This window comes from Colletes latitarsis, chromosome 4 (genome assembly GCF_051014445.1).
Source record: "Colletes latitarsis isolate SP2378_abdomen chromosome 4, iyColLati1, whole genome shotgun sequence".
NCBI classification, from domain to species: Eukaryota; Metazoa; Arthropoda; class Insecta; order Hymenoptera; family Colletidae; genus Colletes; species Colletes latitarsis.
In genome coordinates this window covers 27,331,695-27,351,581 of record NC_135137.1, presented here as the reverse complement: position 1 = coordinate 27,351,581, position 19,887 = coordinate 27,331,695, and the positions used below count along the sequence as shown (strand labels likewise).

General features: G+C 30.1%; 1 protein-coding gene across 18 annotated transcripts in view; it reads left to right on the top strand.

Moving 5' to 3' along the window:
• Nucleotides 1–19,887, top strand: part of Glut1 (Glucose transporter 1) — an 86,122-nt gene that overhangs the window by 13,682 nt on the left and 52,553 nt on the right. Inside the window, exon 1 of one of the 18 annotated variants that reach the window (XM_076763837.1) lies at nt 5,196–5,422. The exons of 16 other annotated variants lie outside the window; for them this stretch is intronic. The gene's annotated coding sequence lies outside the window, so the exon portion shown is untranslated. Of the gene's footprint in view, nt 1–5,195; nt 5,423–12,746; nt 12,892–19,887 lie in introns of those variants that run through there. One more of the 18 variants, XM_076763838.1, reaches the window with a different exon arrangement.

Here is a 19,887-nt window from a genome sequence, read left to right as displayed (position 1 = left end):
CTGCTCTTAGATATATCTGGAATTTTTGTGTTAATTGATATACATGATACACGCATATACAGGGTGTTCGGCCACACCAGGGAAAAATTTTAATAGAGGATTCTACAGGCCAAAGTAAGACGAAAATCAAGAATACCAATTTGTTGATGGAGGCTTCGTTAAAAAGTTATTAACAATTAAATTCAAAAATTTCAAATCGTTTTGGAAAAATTATTTTCGGTTATGGGGGTCAATTACAATCATTTTTGGTCATTATATATACCCCCGAAATCCTACCCACTTTCCAGAAAAAAATTCGAGTAAGTGCTGAAAGTTTTGGGTGAAAAAAAAGACTTTCGAATCGTTCTAGAAAAATTATTTTTAGTTGCAGGGGTCAATTGCAAGCATTTTTGGTCAACAGACATACTCCCGAAATCTTACTCAGTTTCGAGAAAAAAATTCCTTACCGAAAATATAACTTCTGGCCAGAAATGTCTGCCCGAATTTTCATGCGAATCTTTAAAACGTCATAACTTCTGAACGGATTGGACGATTTTAATGTTTAAAAAAGCAAACTACGCGTATTTTGATGGAAAATATGTACAAATCGCAAAAATATTTCGAAAGTTGGTCCTTGACCCCGTCAAATGAGAAAAACCTCATAAAAATGGTCCAATTTTCAAACAGCCATAACTCCTACAATTGTGAATATATTTCAATCAAACTTTTTTCTGAAGTAGAGCTCATAGGTATCTACAAGAAAGTATTAAACAACTTTTCTGTAGGGCGTCAAACAAAATTACTAAAAATCAAAAACGAATTTTTAAGAAAAATCGACGGGGGGTAGGTGCCTAAATTTTTCGACGAAAAAAAAAATTTTTATTTCATTCTGAAAAAATTATTTTCGGTTGCGGGGGTGAATTACAATCATTTTTGGTGAATAGACATACCCCCGAAATCCTATCCACTTTCGAGAAAAAAATTCGAGAAGGTGTGAAATTTTTCGACGAAAAAAAAAATTTCAAATCGTTTTGGAAAAATTATTTTTGGTTGCGGGGGTCAATTACAATAATTTTTTATTAGTAGACCTACCTCCGAAATCCTACCCACTTTTTAGAAAAAAATTCAGTACGGACGGAACTTTAAACGTTAAAAACTTTTTAACGAAGCCTTCATCAACAAATTGGTATTCTTGATTTTCGTCTTATTTTGGCCGCTACAATTTCTCATTAAAATTTTTCCCAGGGGTGGCCGAATACTCTGTATATAGTATCCTTAACAATTAACACAGAAATTCCAGAGATATCTAAGAGCAGTGGTTCTTAACCTTTTTTCATTCCTTTTAACAATTTAATGGAGCTCATGAACCCTTTCTATGCAATGTTTCTTAGAGAAACGTTCTTAAATATTAATTAAATGAATGTTTTTCAACCAGTATTAAAAATCCTAATTTTTCTCAGACATAATGCACCAACAAGATGAAAACTTGCACAGATCGCGGTACAGAAAATATAGGATGTAAAAGTTTGTTTGTTTGTTTCATAAAAGAAGATTATAAGATTGCAAATATCAATCAAATAAAATAATACCATTTAACTTGGAGCCATTTGTTTTCCAAAATTTCGTATGAAAGTGTGTTGGAGTTGCTTAGTAGTTGATCAGAGAAAAGTCTCCGGGTGTAAAGGATTAGTTTTCTACAAACTCGTCTTAAAATTTTGTAGACACATCGATATTCGAACTTTAAAATGAATATCGACAGACACTATTAAGAGACCGTAGAATTCGATCGTCGAACAGGGCCAATTAATTTAGTAGCGATACAGAGAAGCGTGAATGAGCTATTTCGTTTTACCATCATTAGTGAGAATATTCCAACAGAAATTTCTGAAGACCACTACTGCATAAATGCCGCGAATGTAGGTTGTACACCTGTTACTCATCGAAAGCATTTAACAACAAACCTTATTTTAAAATATAAGCATAACTTTCAGTCTGTTGTATGCTCTTTAGTTATGGAGTTATTACTGTAGCTGCAAATGGAAATTTCACCTCACGTGCTCTACTATCTAGTTAGTAGTTCTCCGGTATTCTCTTTGAAATACGAAATACAATAAATTTGTTGGGAAATTTTCTTTCAACGGTATAATATATGTACGTTCATATATCATTGCTCGAAAGTTGGAGAACAACCTATATCTCCTGCATCGTTTAACGTAATGTTTCAGAGAATCAGTTTCTAATTCGGATACGTTCATTGAAATATTGTATCGATCATATGGGTATTGGTTTTATCTTTGATAGCAATTAGTAAAATTTTATCAAACTCACAGCAATATTTCTACCTTTTTTTCCAGTAAAAGTTTTAAAATAGAAAATTATCGGTGTTGCATTTTTAAATAATATTGGAATAATATACCTATTAATCGTTGGAAATAGCATGTATTTTTATTAATGTCATATTTTTAATTTAATACAAACAAATGTGTTTAATTTAGTACAAACGCAATGCCTTATATATTTTAGGGCTTTTTCAGCATAATCTGAGAGACAATTTTTTATTAATATTTTTCTATAAATAATACGTACGAATTAGTTATATTATTTACATATTTGAACGGTAAGGGGAATGTTTTTATTTTGAATTTCTATAATTCATATTTATATCACTTCTACCACTATTATCAAGTAGTACAAATATTTTAAAGACCCGATCTCACGTCTATTGCCATTATCAATTAATACTAGTATTTTAGATGTGATAATATGATTTCCATATTATATTGAAACGATTTCCAAGATTTATGTCTGCAATGGAGAAAAAAGCTTTTGCGTACCGAAAATATGCAGTTTACTGCCCTAAAAAGTATAATAAAACTAAGAAAATAGGAAAATAAAGTAAATATTATTGTAGTAAATGTAACGTTGGTCTTTGTCTTGTCCCTTCGTGTGAATTGTGTTATATCCAAATAAATGTTTAGTATAAAATGTAAGTAAATGTAAAATTTGACTATTTCTTTTTAAAATGTAAGCTTTTTCATAATAGAAATATCGTTTGTCGTAACTTCTTTCCGTTGTTTGTTCCTAAAATCGAGAGCATTATGCGTAAATAAGTCTAAAAAAATCATTTTTTTGGCCGATTGAAATGAAAATCGTGCATTAAATGGATAAACTTGTAAATCGTGACAATCGATTCATGACAATTTTTTCTTCAATGTCATTTGAAAGTTATCGTATAACAGGTCGTTGAATTCGTCTCGACGTCGCCTACAATACTATGAAGTTAAACATACTCAGTTTCATTTAAAAATATAATATTGACCTTAATTTTTTTATCGAAAATCAAATTATTTTTAAATTTAAACTGCAATTTCTTGTTGATTAAATACTGATTAACTTCGATAGGAAACATTTTTTTGTCAGACCATCGAAAGGGGCTAAAAAATCGTGTTGACTAAATTGTGCCTCACCCTGTATACAGGGTGTTCGGCCACCCATGGGAAAAATATTAATAGGAGATTCTAAAGGCCAAAATAAGACGAAAATCAAGAATATTAATTTGTTGATGGAGGCTTCGTTAAAAAGTTATTAACGTTTAAAGTTCCGACTGTACTGAATTTTTTTCTCGAAAATGTGCAGGATTTCGGGGTTATGTATATTCACCAAAAACGATTATAATTGACCCCCGCAACCGAAAATAATTTTTCCAGAACGATTTGAAATATTTTTTTTCGTCGAAAAATTTAGGCACCTACACCCTGTCTATTTTTCTTAAAAATTCGTTTTTCATTTTTAGTAATTTTGTTTGAAGACCTATAGAAATGTTGTTTAATACTTTCTTGTAGATACCTATGAGCTCTACTCCAGAAAAAAGTTTCATTGAAATATATTTACTATTGTAGAAGTTATGGCTGTTTGAATATTGGACCATTTTTATTGGGTTTTTCTCAGTTTACGGGGTGAAGGACCACCTTTTCGAATATTTTTGCGATTTGTATATATGCTCCATCAAAATCCGCGTAGTTTGCTTTTTTAAACATTAAAATTGTCTAATCCGTTCAGAAGTTATGACGTTTTAAAGATTCGCATGAAAATTCAGGCAGACATTTCTGGTCTCACATTAGATTTTCGGTAAAGAATTTTTTTCTCAAAAGTGGTTAGGATTTCGAGGGTATGTCTATTCACCGAAAATGATTATAATTGACCCCTGTAACTAAAAATAATTTTTTTGAAACGATTTAAATTTTTTTTTTCGTCGAAAAATTTAGGCACCTACCCCCTGTCTATTTTTCTTAAAAATTCCTTTTTCGTTTTTAATAATTTTGTTTAACGCCCTACGGCAAAGTTATCTAATACTTTTTTATAGGTACCCATGAGCACTACTTCAAAAAAAAGTTTCATTGAAATATATTCACAATTGTAGGAGTTATGGCTGTTTGAAAATTTGATCATTTTTAGGGGGTTTTTCTTATTTTGCGGGGTCAAGGATCAACTTTTCGAATATTTTTGCGATTTCTACATATTCTCCACTAAAATACGCGTTGTTTGCATTTCGAAACTTTAAAATCGTCCAATCCGTTCAGAAGTTATGATGTTTCAAAGATTTGCATGAAATTTCGGGGAACCATTTCAGGCCTCAGATTATATTTTCGGTAAGGAATTTTTTTCTCGAAAGTGCGTAGGATTTCGGGAGTATATCTATTCACCAAAAATAATTGTAATTGATCCCCACAACTAAAAATAATTTTTCCAAAACGATTTGAAATTTTCGAATTTAATTTTTTAATAACTTTTTAACGAAGCGTCAATCAAGAAACTGATATTCTTGTTTGTTATCTTATTTTGGCCTTTAGAATCTCCCATTAAAATTTTTTCCAGAGGTTGCCGAACACCCTGTATATTCAGTTAAATAATTGTTCTGACGATCGGACAAAATAACAAAACAAAATCACTGTCCCATCATGAATTTAGAGAATAAAGAAAATTATGTTATTGACTTCTAATAAGTGACTTACCTACCTATGATTATAATCGAGTTTCTATTGTATACATGTCAACAATCCTATACCTCGTGACTTGTGAATCATAAATCGTAATTTATACGATGTCGAACGTGCACGTCGCGATCGCTGTACAATAAATTTACGTAACTACGTAAACCGATACGGGCTGTCGGTACGCAATGCCTCACCTTTACAACCGATAAATTTCATATTTCCCTCAGTAGTGAATAATACTCCGTGCGCGTAACATCATTCTCAATTTCGTTCGAAACTTTTTCGCGGGTAACAGTGAAGTGTAATAAATGTCTATCTCCGAAGCACACGGAACTACGGAAACTTTACGAACTTGGAAAGTTTGTTAAGTATATCTTCGTCTACCGATAATCTATCGGTTTCGCGTGGCAGAAATAATGGAGAAAAGACCGAGCCGACTTTAGGCGTAGGTGAGTTCGATCTTTTACTCGATCCATAAGCATATTTCAGCAAACACAATTTATTTAAACGCGAGATCCCACGATAGTGCGAGTCTGTTTATGGAAATCATTAAATTAATTAAAGCAGAAGAAAATAAGCAATTAACTCACATTTTCTGTAACATTGTAAATTAAACATGATGGTTGTTAACATATAGCTTACAATTAGTGGTTCTTAAGATTGTATGCATTGACCGATTTTTTACTTGTTGCAATATAAATTTTCATTATTTCTATAGCTTTTACTAAATCGAGTAACGTTTGCCTCAATTATTTTTGTTTTATTATAGTTAAAGAATAATGGCGAAAAATTGAATTCGATTTTACAAATTATTTTGGAGATAAGTGTTCTAACCATTAGATTGTGTAATGAGTTCGTAATAATAACAATTTCTTATGTAACTTTTTGCAATTTTTCGAGTAACTTGACTATTCCTTTAGTAGAGAATTTTTCGTTTTTTTTTTATTAAAAAAATTCAGATATTAAAACTTCTTCTGTGCTCTTAATATGATCCCAACCAAATTGTAAAACTATACTGCGTTATAGAAAAATGGACAAATATTTTCACTATTTGATAATCTTCGAAAATGTCCGAAAGAGTATTTATAAAAGACATAGCAAATGTGTAGCAGTCCAAAAACATCGTTTTGAACGTTTAATGGAATAACCCTATTATGATACATTTTTCCGCTTTTCTAAGATTTCCCTTTAAAGCAAATTCTTCATCATAACTCTTTAATTATGCATAATAAAGGAAAATGGTTGAAGTAAATGTTATTCTGTTTAGTAAACGCTATCTAAATAATGAACAATTTATATCACTTTCCATTTAAAAAAGTCCAGGGGTTCCCCTATTTATTCTCTTAACAGTTGCCTCAGGGGAATTTGTTGCAATGGAAAATTACATTTAGCGAGCTATTTCATTAAACAAAAAATTTGTTCGAGTAAATTGAAAACGTAGAATAATATTTTTCGTACGAGACTTTGTTGTCAAGAAAATCGATTTTTGAAGTTCCACTAACTTGACTAGCAAATCTTAACTTACGCGTGTATATCTATACTTGTTCCTGTCTTGTTTACATGTTGCAGTTAACGCATGAACTGTAGCGAATGTATACGTTTGCTTAAAGTTTCAGCGAAAGCGTAAATACTACATATGTATAATGCTCGTCGTGATTAAATAGCAAATGCATGAAGTTACTAGTATACATAGATGTAGTAGGGCAGTGGCTCTCAACCTTTCCAAACGAGACCCAAATTGTGGAGTATGCAGTTTTTTGCGATGTATGAAAATGTCTGATTTTTTGAATCGATATCTGATACTAAACAATGTATTGCATTTTAATGTATACATTGATAAAGTAGAATTTAAAAATATGGAAGCTAGCCAATGGATATTTAAAAGATCCTTACGTCCTTTCTTTCTAAATTAATTAACAGAGAAAATTTTTTGGACTATTTTCTTCAGCCTTAACAAAAACCAAATGTTTATGAAATTAAATTTAACACGTTGACTGCCATTCTAGTTTTCCATCTTTAAAGATGTCCTCCGCATTTAATCAAATTATAGTGTAAAACATAGAAATATTCGAAAATTCAATGATGTATCTGCCATTTTATAGCATTCATAATTAAAGATTTATAGGTATTAGAGTTCTTGTATTGTAAACAATATTGCAACACAATGTAAGTTTAAATATTGTATAATGTGGAAAAATGGTAAATACATACATTGAAAACGATAGTATCCACTCTAAGAATATAATTCTAAAAATGTTTATGGTACCTATTAGTACACGAAAAGGGAAAAGAAGAAAGAAAACATTCTGTTATAATAAATTTTGCAGTTATATTTTTAAAGCAGATATTTTAGTTTTCAATGTATTTACTATTTTGTTACATTATGGGATTTTTATAGTGTACCTGTCTTTTTTTATCAAACTACCTAGAGTTGAAACATTTTTTTTTTAATTAAATAAATATTAAATCTCATTTTACAAACATTTGTTTTTTTCATCCAACGCAAACCTATAGTGAAGTTTACATATCGATACTAATTATTTTTACCGATTGGCACTCGTCTTAAGTTCTTTAATGATTTTTTAATTAGACTTTGAGCGATTGGCTTCACTCTAGAAGAATGTGCAAAATTTTATTCAGTAGAAGAATAATATTCTATTCCTACGTAGAATGTGTATATGCATTACTTAATAACAATAATTAAATGATCTCGTCGACAGTAATTGAAGAAAAGGTTGACCATCGATCACAAACCACTGTTTAATAATGTATATATTTGAACACACAAAATTGAGTCAATGCAATAGTTCGATTACTATTAACTAGATCTGAAGTATACAATCAACTGATCATATATGTTAGTATTAAAGGGTAATATAAACAAATGAACAAAGTTAAACCGTATTTTATGAAAATTCGAAATGATGTTATATCAACTTCGTGAGTCACTGTACATAAATTTCAATGAATTATACATACTCCCATCGAGAAATAATTCATATAAGTGCTTCATTGAGGTTTTGCAAACACTATTATCTTTTCATTTTTCACTATGCACAGTATACTATTTCAAAAGACGCTGACAGTGTATGGATATATGGCACAGTGAGTCACTGCGAAGGTACACGAAAGCTTGAGCATCAGATGTATGCATGTATTGTTTATAAAGCATATATTGTTCATGTTTCTTTAGTTCGAGCGATCGTTGACTCGAGTGGTTATTAGCCGTGTAATTAAAAATCTATTTAAACTACTTGGTTTAGCTCGAACAGGTCCGAAAACAAAGCCTCGTTCAAATCTTAGCATATGACATCCAGCGGTACCGATTTGATTGCAAGGTGTGAGGTAGTAATGTAGACCTTTGAAGAAATCGATTTTTTCCTACATTATTTTGAAAAATATGATTTAAAAAATGTATAGGTGTTAGAGATATGAAGGAATTTTTCTTGTAAAACTTGCACATTTTTAATTTTTTAAAAAAATACTTTACATAAAATTTGTAGATAATTAAATTCTGATGAAATCAGAAGATATTTGATGTAGATACGATGTAAATATGTGGTGCTAGAATAACGTAAATCTATGACAACAATTAACTCCGATCTAATATATGTATAAACTTGTGACAGATAACAGTAATTTCTATAAGAGATTTTTGGTTCTAAAATTAATATAATTATTAAAAATGATTAAAATACTTTATAGTTTCGTTATTAAAACTTGACTTTATTAAATTACGTAGTTGTGATCAATTATTAAGTTATTCAGTGAAAATTACTATATCTGGAAACTTTGTTAAGTTAGCTAATTTTGTTCAATTTCATTGTTTATATTTACTATTATAAAATAAAGATAGTATTTCGATTTATCAGAAATTACTTTATGGACTTTATGAAAGATTTTTAAAAATAATCTTTATTATACTAATAAATGAATTAAAAAATTCTAATCGAGTGTATAGAAAATTTAGTATATGTGTTACAGCGACGATTGTCTATGTTATATTCGTATAAACAAAGGCTGGACTATCGACTATTGTCACATTATATAGGATATCATATTGAAAATATTCAGTTGGACTATAACTGTATTTAATTTGGACATGATTGGAAGCATGCACTATTTTTTTAACTAAATGAGTGTAGCGAATGTATTGAAGTAATATTAGTGTTGAATTTAAAAAAAAGACCCTTCATTGGTCCATGGTAAGTCATCTCGTAGCAAGACAACCCTTCAACTACGTGTCGCAAAAGGGACAAAAGATATAATTTGTTCCTTAGGCTGAAAAATCCTCCCGCCTGCGGCTTATTCTCTTGACCTGGCCTCATTTGACTATCATCTATTCAGGTCGCTCCAACATCATTTGCCTAGATACGCACTTTCAAACATCGGAAGAGGTGCAACAAACCATTGATGATTTCATTACGTCAAAACCGTCATCTATTTTTCGTCAAAGAATTCGGCAATTTGCTGAAAGACGAAACAGAACCATCGAAAGTAATAGCGAATATTTCAAAGAGGAAATATTTTAGTTTTAAGAGCACTGAATTAATTTCTACATCTAATACTATATTTACTACATCTAGATTGACGTTTGATAATAATCGAGCAATTCATTATATAATATTACAATCTAAAACCAGCAGAAATTCGATAATTATAATTCATTATCTTAGTAATAAAATAATGTTAGAATCTATTAATCCTTTAGCATATAATGACGAGTCTGACATGTCACAAGTTCTTGATGTCAAGTTTCACAATTATGAGGCTACTCACTCGTCATCAAGTCTTATAAATTAAAATCAACACATTTTTACATTCACAAGGTAGTCTTGTCTATCCTTTTTCGTGACCATTCCTTGTATAAATTTTAAACCAAATTAAATAGTATACGTTTGAAAAATTCTTTGGAATTAAATCGTACGTTAAGGGGTTAATAATGAAAAATTGATAAACAACGCAACAATCAATTTATTTTGTATTTTTACAGATCCAGATCACTATTTTTCGGTATGATTATCGTACCGTTAGCGTTAACTCGTGTTAGTAATCAAAATATTAATAATTGTTCAATAACTGGGGTATTTGGGTCTTCCAAGCATCCCGTTCAAATAAATCATGTACATATGAAGGGATAATTTTAATTTTCTACTTTTCTCAAATTTTTATCAAGTCTTTTATAATGTACCATATGTTGTTTTCAAAGATTTTAGCAAAAAAATGTCTTGCAATTATAATACATCTCGATGGTAAATAAAATATTATCTTATATTTTATAGACATAGATTGTGTAGGACTATGTAGTAACTAATGAAAAAAAAATATTTTAATCAGTAATAAAATTAAATCAGTAATTATTCAACTTTATAACTGAACCGAGTCTGACACGTAGATGAATTAAAAGATGATCATTAGTTTTTTAAAATAATATACTCGATATTTCTGTTCCAATGCATTGAACAAAAAAAAGTTTCAGAAAAAATTTATTTGATTTGAGGGGAACAAAAGGATGGCATTATTTTCATATGACCTTTATTTTCAGCGGTATTCGACGTAGAAAAAGAATTTTCAAAACTCAGACACTTTGCCCTTTCTTTTATAATACCACTAATTTATAATTCTATTTTCAATTGTACTCTAAAAGAAATGTTTGCTATTTACACTGTAAATTTTACAGTAAACAAAAATTTATGTTCTTCAAATTAAGAATGACTTTTTTTTGTTTCTTTCGAAGAAAGAATAAATAAAAAATAACAGAAATTATTCTTTTTCCATCAATATTGAACAAAATTTTAGTATATCATTGAAGTAATTTTTAAACGATGTAAGTTGACAATTAGTATTTTTACAAAGTAAATTACAAAGAATTAAGTATAATAATTGTTTAAAGTGTTTTCCATTATTTTCTATATAATAATAGAGTTTATCTTTGAAATTTATGTTTCAGATTTTTTAAAATTTCTCTTGTAATTATATTTGTGTAAACTGTGATGATCTTTTGATAGAGTTCTTATTAAAAAGAGATTGGGTTTGCATTTAGAAAGAAGTAAATTGATCTCCGTTTAATTTTAAAAACGCTTACAAAATAAAAAAATATATAATGGCATTTAATTGTCTCTTTCAAATCAAATAATTTTTGTCTGAAAATTTTTTTACTTGATGCTTAATTTTCGAAAAAAAACTGGGGCGAAAGCTTTAAAGCTGTTTTTCTTGAAACTACATTTTTTAATACTGCGTAGACAATAACATGAAAACTATTCAAGATATCAACATCAAATTTACTTTTTCTTTTATTAACACAAAGCATCCGAATATATGAAAATATTCAGTACCTTTTCGTAAAATAACTACCATTGCGTCATTTTTTATTTTTTTGAAAATATCTTAGTACATGATATAACCAAACTTATCTATATTAAAAATATCTTTGGTTTTTGGATTTTGAATAACTTGTTCGCAAAATATTATCTACACAGTCGGGTACTGTACGTAAAAACTGTTGATTGTTGATCAACAAAAACTGCGTAATCAATAGATATTATGCGTTGTAAAAATTCGTAAATATAGTTAAATATATAATAAATATATTCACAAAACCCGGAATTGATCGCTCTTTAATAGCCCACCAAAAAAAATCACAAGAAACATCTGTTTTCTTGCCTACAAAGTAGAATGGCCTCTTAAGGGGTAAGACTACTGTAAAAACCTGAAATAAAGCGTTTTTTTGCGATTTGTTTTGGATGGATGAAAAAGTAAGAGGATAATAACATTCAAGAATGTTATTAACCATGTCGTTAAGTGCGTAAAAAAAAATTTATTCAAAAATAGTGCAAAATGACGACACTGGAGCCATTCTCGCGAGGCGTGTTGAATTTGAGACGCTCTGCGTCACAAAAAATTTTCTCTTAATCTACATGAGTATAGCTTGAGAAATACTTAGGGGATTTTCGAAACATTAATTTTTGTGTGATTGGCGAGCATTTGAAATAGAAAGTTCAATTTTGTACAAAAAATGGGGCAATCATTTGTCAATAAATAATGTTAAAACTAACTTATCGAAGATTCCCTACGTATTTCTCTAGCTATACTCATGTAGATTAAGAGAAAATTTTTTGTTTTTTTCCAGACACAAATTTGCATTTAAACACTTAACGACATGGTTAATAACATTCTTGAATATTATTATCCTCTTACTTTTCTATCCATTCAAAAAAAAATCGCAAAAGAACGCTTTATTTCAGGTTTTTACAGTGGTCTTACCCCTTCATAACTGAATAAACGAAAATATCAAACGTCGTGGACGGAAAGTCCAGAGTGGGGTGTATACGACCCACGTAACGTGGAGGAGGGGGGCGACAAGAAATTTGCCACGGGCCCTGGCTGTGTCAAGGGCGCTCCTGATAGGAGCTATGTAAAGCACAGAAAGACACGATAGGGAAATTCTTCTCTCTTGCGCGCGTTTCGTGGTTACCAGCCGCGCGTTTAATCATTCAGTGGATGCAGACTGCCAAGGTACGGCGGAGAAGAAGACAGCAAGAAGGGAACCCAGCAAGAAAGACTCGTTGAAAAACCGGACAGTGAGCAGACACGTACTGCGCTGGCGAACGACAGACGCGGTCGGTTAACACTGACGAAACGAGGACAGCGAATGAAAGCAATCGGTCGCGGTGTAACGAACGAAGGAGGGGAGAAAGTCTCTGAATTTCGTTTAATCTTCAACGCGGAACATACAACGGAGTCATTAGTTGCGCGCAATTCTTTGAGACGCGGTGTCGTATGTTTTCTTTCTTAACGGCCGCAAATACCGGTATCTAGTGTTTCTCTATCGCAAGTTCGTGAATGATTGTGAACGTCCTATTGCCATACCAGCTGGAACCTGGATATCGATTCGATTGTAGACAACCGGTTAGAAATTGTAAGTTCCCATCGAAAGAACATTCGAGAGCGGCGTATCGCGAGATTACATTGTTGCCATTCGAAAGGTTGTGGACTTTTATACGGTAATCAACCGGTGAAAGTGAAGATTAAAGATTTCAGTGACCTTTCGTTTAGACTCGTTTGTACCATACGTTTGTTGTCTTCGAACGGTAGAATATAATTGTCACGGTAAAAATGCTTATAACTTCAAACAAAAAATTGAATTACGGAGGAGTGAATTTATATTTTACGCTAGTTACATGGCGACATTGCACACACTAAAATCGTTTCAAGTTTCTCCCTTACGATTAATTGCATGTTTTCGTATTGTAATATTTTATACGAGAAAAGTTTTTTAAATTTAATTTCAAGTAATATATATTATAAATGTTTTTGTTGAGAAAGCAAATATAAGCGAGATATTACATAAACCAACTTGACCTTGCAACTAAAACTACCGAGTAAAAATTAGTAAATAGTTGTAGAGTTGATAAGTCTAGTAATGTTTTCGATTTTAAATTATTCGTTCTTAGGTATAACGAAATGATTTAGTGTGATAGGTCTTCCAATTTGTCTGAGCAAATAATATTTTATAAATAAAAGAAATAGCATTCCATTTAAAAAAATTAACTTTATTTTCAAATCTCCTTCACTATGTCATACCAATTAACTTTTATAAGGATATTTTTTCATAACATCATTTTATTATAGAACTCTATTCGATTAAAACAGACATTTGTATTCATCAGAAAACCGAACTTTTTCTATAAATATTTTGTTACAAATTCTTGTACAATTCCTTTTCTTTTCTTTCGATTTATCTTATTTTTACTTCCTTTCGTGACATAGATATCTCTCAGTATTTTTGATACTATTTTTAAACTGATTTCTTTATCATAAGAATTCATTCAGATGAATTTAATTTTCAGTTTTTTAGCCATATTTATTACATTTTTATGTTCTCTGACTTATGCTTTATAAATAAAAAACTTAGTAATCTGGTCTATATAAACATACATTTTCATAGATAGGAAGACTAAACGTTTCGACTCTATTTTGAGTCCCTTTCATACATTAATTTTTATAAAAGTTATTTGCATATAAATGAAGGATGGCACAAGCAGAAATTATATTTTTCCATTAAATGTATGAGTCCAAAATAAGCATTTGTAAGTAACTTTTTCCAAAAACTAATTGATTGTTACATTCTAATTTATAAACAAAAATTCCTTTTTATATTCAGTGTTATGTTCAGAGTGAGTCACTCAAAAGTTGAATGGTATGGAAATGTCTATCCTCCCATGATTTCACCATTTTTTTGCAAGTACAACAATGCACCTCGAAAAATGCAAATGCACTGTTTTTTTTTAAATTGAATTGTATATTTTTTTTTACAGTGTTTAAAAAATGAATATTTCATAAGGTATTTTACATTTTGATAAATCGTCACGGCAAGTTAAAGTTCGATTTATCAAAAATGTGAGAAATATCACGAAGTATTGACTTTTTAAACATTGCTTTAATTTTGTAAACGTACATCAATATTTTCACGTAGATTGTTCCAAAAAATTGATTGAAGTAAAAAAAGTATAGAGTTCCACTACAAAAAAAAGTTCACTTGTATTATTTGGGAACCACGGTGCACTTACTAAAAATGGTTGCAGGAAAATAGATATCACCGTACCATTTAATTTTTACTAACATTTTGCAGTTTTTTTTATGTCACCAAATTTGAGATATGACCCGTCATGTTTGCATGACTCAAAATCGAGCTGTAGTAATCTTATTTGCTTTTTTAGTATGAACAACGTAAAAGTTACGTCCATTTGTTGTTGTCTAGCTTAACCCTTTTCTTTAATTCTCTAGCTACATGCAAAAGGTAAACATTGCTGATCGTTTTAGTCATTATGCAAACTGATTTGCGTAAAGGCATGTCTGAATACCATGTTACGCGAAAAATGAAACGTAATTTAAAGCAAAGGAATTTACCCAAATTTTTGTGAAAAGTGGCGTTAGATATAATGAAAAGTTGTTCAAGATTTATGGAAATAATACCATAAACTCGAAATATAAACACAACACTTCAAAGTCAGCGATCAAAAAAAAACAAAGAAAGCAAGAATATCGAAATTAACAGTGAAAAACAAGTTAATGTGCTCGTTTCTCGAAAAGGGAACGTCCATAAAAAATTTCTCTCTAATGAAATTGTCAATCGACAATTTTACCTTGAAATTCTGGGCAGGCTTTGCAAGTGAGTCAAACAAATTCTATTGGAAATTGTGGACTTTGCATTACGACAATGATTCTGCCCAATTAATCATTCTGGTGAGGGTTTTTAATTTTAAAATCGATCGATATGTCTCCTCATGTTTTTAATCAAGAACACGTGATAAAATAGGATATTCGCGCACGATAAATTTTGATATTTCTAAAATTGTTGAAAATGTTGTTCATTTTGCCAAATACACAATTCTATTCGTGTAATTCAATTTTTATGAATGTTTTCTAGTGTATTCTGGTGTCTTAATTTATCAAACGCTAAACTAATTGTTTCTTTTAATTGCACGGCGCTTGTAATTTCTTCAAAATACGTAATTCATTTAATGAGACACTATAAACAAAAATTTAACGGAGTTGAGTCACAAGAGTGAGTTGGTCAAGTTATTATTTCATCACTACCAATTCAACCTGATAAATGTTGATTGTTCATGAGATAGTAGGATTGATATAAAGCAATTTATGATATTTGGAATGTTTATAAACAAAAATCTGAGCCTATATAGTATTTACATATGCTCATATCTAATGAAGCGATTCAAAGTTTTTCAGGACTGTGAATATTCGAATCAATTGGAACATGATTTGCAGCCTAAAACCTTTGAATGTCCAGAATTTTGAACTTTTAAAATTTCGAAACATCTTAAAAGTCTCGATTGGTTTAAAAGTCTTAAAAATTAGTCTTATTTTTGCTTCTATTTTTGTAATCTTTGTTCACATATTTCAACGGAAAGACGATTAATACAACTTAGGTAAAAATTTAGAACTACGAATTTTTTATGTCTTGTAATCGTAGAATTATTAAATACCTTCTAAGAAAGTAAAATAATACAAGCTAACTTACTTTGATAGCAAGGTAAGGTGGTAAAACCTTGAATTCAAAACGGTGTAAAATAATTTAAATACATAATTTATAACTATTTATGTATTAAAACAGAATGAAAAGCAAAAATATATAAAAGTATTCGTGCCTCTTTCTACAACTTTGTACTATAACGATCTATATTATTAATTAATTAAGTATTACTATTAGCATAAATGCTATTAATTAAACATTGATAAAGGCTATTATAGCGAGAAACTACAATAGTTAAGTGCACGTAGAAGGTCTTTACATTGGAGGAGACCTCATCATGTCATATAAAAGATGCTACGATAAAGTTCTATGATCCTAACAATAAGTACGTTATCACGTCAGCTCATAAGACTATAATTCTGATTGTTGATACAAATAGAAAAGAACAGTCAAGTATACGCGTAGTTTTAAGAGTACTTTCCGATCAAATGAATTGAAGAATACGTTTATTTTTATGAATCTTTCAAAAGAAAATTACAAAATATGTTAAAAAAAAGTGATTAGGCTTTATTCTACTGCAAATGGAAGATATCAATAAATTTTTGTTTTTATTAATTTAAAATATGATTACCAAAATTGTTGAATAATAACAATTTTAATAAAAGTATTGCAAGATAATATAACAACAAAAATATATACTTTTATAAAAAGGTCGTTGAACTCTTAAAAACGTTGGCTGGAACTCCGTGTTTCTTCGGAATTTAGATTGTGAACCGTCGGCTTAGTTGATTGTTTATATGATCGAATAATATAAAAGATAACTAAGAGGAATTCCCTTATCTGTATCTCAATATGATAATTGGACATTTTTTGAAGGAACGACGATATATTATACTTTGTATCATGTGTCAGTACTTTTATTTGTCCACAAAATATTTAGAAGACGTGTTTCTATATTTATATTTATATCACTTTATTTATGTTATTAATTGTGGTTGCATAATAAACTTGGACATGCGAAGCAAAGGCTCCTGGAAAAATGGAACTCTGTAGTTGAAGCCTTTTTTGTACCCTTTTTTTTACTCAAAAGTGGGTCACTGAATCTTCTGTATTGGATCGTAGAATGGCACACCATCTATCGATAGAATTAGTTTTTCGCAAAAACAAATAATTGAAAATTTAATTTAATTTAATTTAATTAAATTTAAATTTCTTAGTCATATTTCCATAAACTAATTGAAAGAAAAGAAATGCAAATGTCCTTTAAATGTCCATTAGTTATGTTATATATTTGTCTTTAATTTAATTTGTCTGAAGATAAATCAATTTACTTGTTTTGTATAATATCTGATATCCATTCATAAAAACGGATATTTGCATTAAAATGTTATGGTAGGTTTTGCCTGTTATGTTGATCACTGGTGATCGACACTTTAAATTTACGTGTTGCAAAATCGTTTGCAATTGAAGATACATAATATTTGTAATATTGTAAATGACGATATTGTTATTGATAATGCTATAAAATGATAGATACACCATTTAAGTATTAAATATTTCTATTTTTCACATTATAATGTGAATAATTGTCGCGGATATCTCTAGATGTCAAAAACTGTCAACGCGTTAAAGTGACCACCTTAAATTAATATTTAGCGATCAGAATTTTGAAAACGCGTTATTTTACTATTGTTCAGGATTTTGATCGACTGAAGTAATGACTAATTTATTATCACGCAGAGTTAGACAAATTTTATTTGCGAATAAAAAATAAAAATTCGATATGCATTCGTAAACAAGCTTTTTACTCGCTTGGATATCGATTTAAAAAACCTCTTAACAGATTATAATTTACGAATGAATCTAATATTTTTATTCGATATTTGTGAATAAAATTTTTACAATTATGTAATTTACAAGCGCAAAAATGTATTTGTCTCACATCGAGGACATCACACAGGAACATTATTTATAGCTCCTTGCAGTATCAGCCCGTGATTAGCATGGAATGCGTTGTTGTTCGTTTATTTATCACTTATTCGTTCGCTCTTCTGTAAATATCGCGTTTTATGAACTATTTTTATGCGAAGGAATCGTCTTATAATAAATACGCAGATAATATACGTATTTAAAGCCAATTACGCAATATCACACGGAGTTTCCTCTTTTCACAGTCTTATAATGTTCTTGTGATTAACGTGACAGATTTATTGTTTGATTTATTGAGTAGCTAGCAGAAGCTTCTGCGTACAATGACGCTACAATTGCAGTCCCTACTATAATTTATTTTTATGCTTATAAATGCACAAGCAATGTGAACATTACAAATTATTACCAATTTTGTGCAACGATCGTAATCACTGGAATTTTAAGAGATTGATAAAATAAGTTACTTTTATTAGTCTTGAGCGATTAAACTTTTTTACTTGTTGAATATAAAAAGTTATTTAAAGAAAGCATCTAATCAAATTAAATACTTGAAAACTACGTTTTAACTAGCGTACTATTTTCGTTTTATCTATTCTGTCTCAAATATTGAGTATCCAGAAGAACACTGATATTTTAATATTGATTGACAAGATGAAATCAATATTAAAATATCAGTTTACTTCTGGACGCTCCAAATTTGGAGAAGAATAGATAAAACAAAAATAGTTCGGCAGTCGATGAAAATGTAACAGAAAATAGATTCTTGTAACTATTTATTTAAAACAATAATAGTATTTAGCAAATAATAGATAAAATGTTAAAGAAGATCTGGATTGATTTATTTTGTTTTTTCTTTTGTAAAACTGTGTAACACTTTCTTATGTTAGATAAAATTATATGCCTCGTAGATCAATCAATTTTATTTTTATGAGGATGACTTAAATAAAAAAGTCGAAATACGTTCTATGAACAAAATAAAAATCATATTAAATTTTTTGTTAAATATTATTATAATTTGCGCTTTGAAACATTGATTTATCCATTTTTTTATAGTCTTCCCACATTGATTTTTAGTAACACTTATGTGTTTACCATATTCTTCGACTTTCAACAACTCTGTCAAATACTCGTAGACTGCGCGATAAAACGTTTGAAGTTGCATTATTTTTAAGAATTTTGATTAAATAAGAATTTTTAAAATATCATGCTTATAAGAAAATGCAACACAGAGAAATCGATTGCTCAAAAATGCTTAGAATGTCCTCTTAAGTATTTTCTTTGTTGACCATCTTGGATTCTAAAGCGCCACCTACTTTACAAGAAAACTGTTCTAGGACAATCTGCTGTGGGAATTCTGACTTGAACGGCCGTAGTCGCTAAGCAAGGTCGTATTGGAAATTACACCTGCGCTGCGGGCTGTAATTACACGTCACTCGACCGTGTTTACCGGCGTCTTTGTGCCGATACGCATTCACGATTCTTCAACGGGAGAGCTTTATTTTCGCAGTGTTCAGGCAATGTTCAATGCGCGCATTCTTTGCACTTGCATACCACGGATCATGACAACCGATACATCTTTTCTCGTTTTGCAATTAACGTTTTTGCTTCTGAAATAACTCTCTCAACTATTCTTCGAACGACGATCGCGATAGTTCCTTTTTCCCCGCGTTCTTTCGTTAAAATATGGCCGCGTAAACGCATTGCGCAACGCTATCGGAAGATAGTTTCCCAAATAATCCGGGGACGCGAGCGTCTATTACTCCGTATTAAACAAAAATGATGCAATTGCAAACACTCGACATTGGTTTTGTTCTATGTTTGTTGAGGGATTTTGATAGAACGGGGAGTTTACGTTATCCATTGATTGGTGACGCAATGTTACGTAGTTTGATATTTCATCGTAGCAATTAATGCTTTCGAACTTGGAATTTCGATAAGGTTTTTAGTTATGTTTTGTTAACAGATAATCTTTTTCTACGCAATTTTAGACAA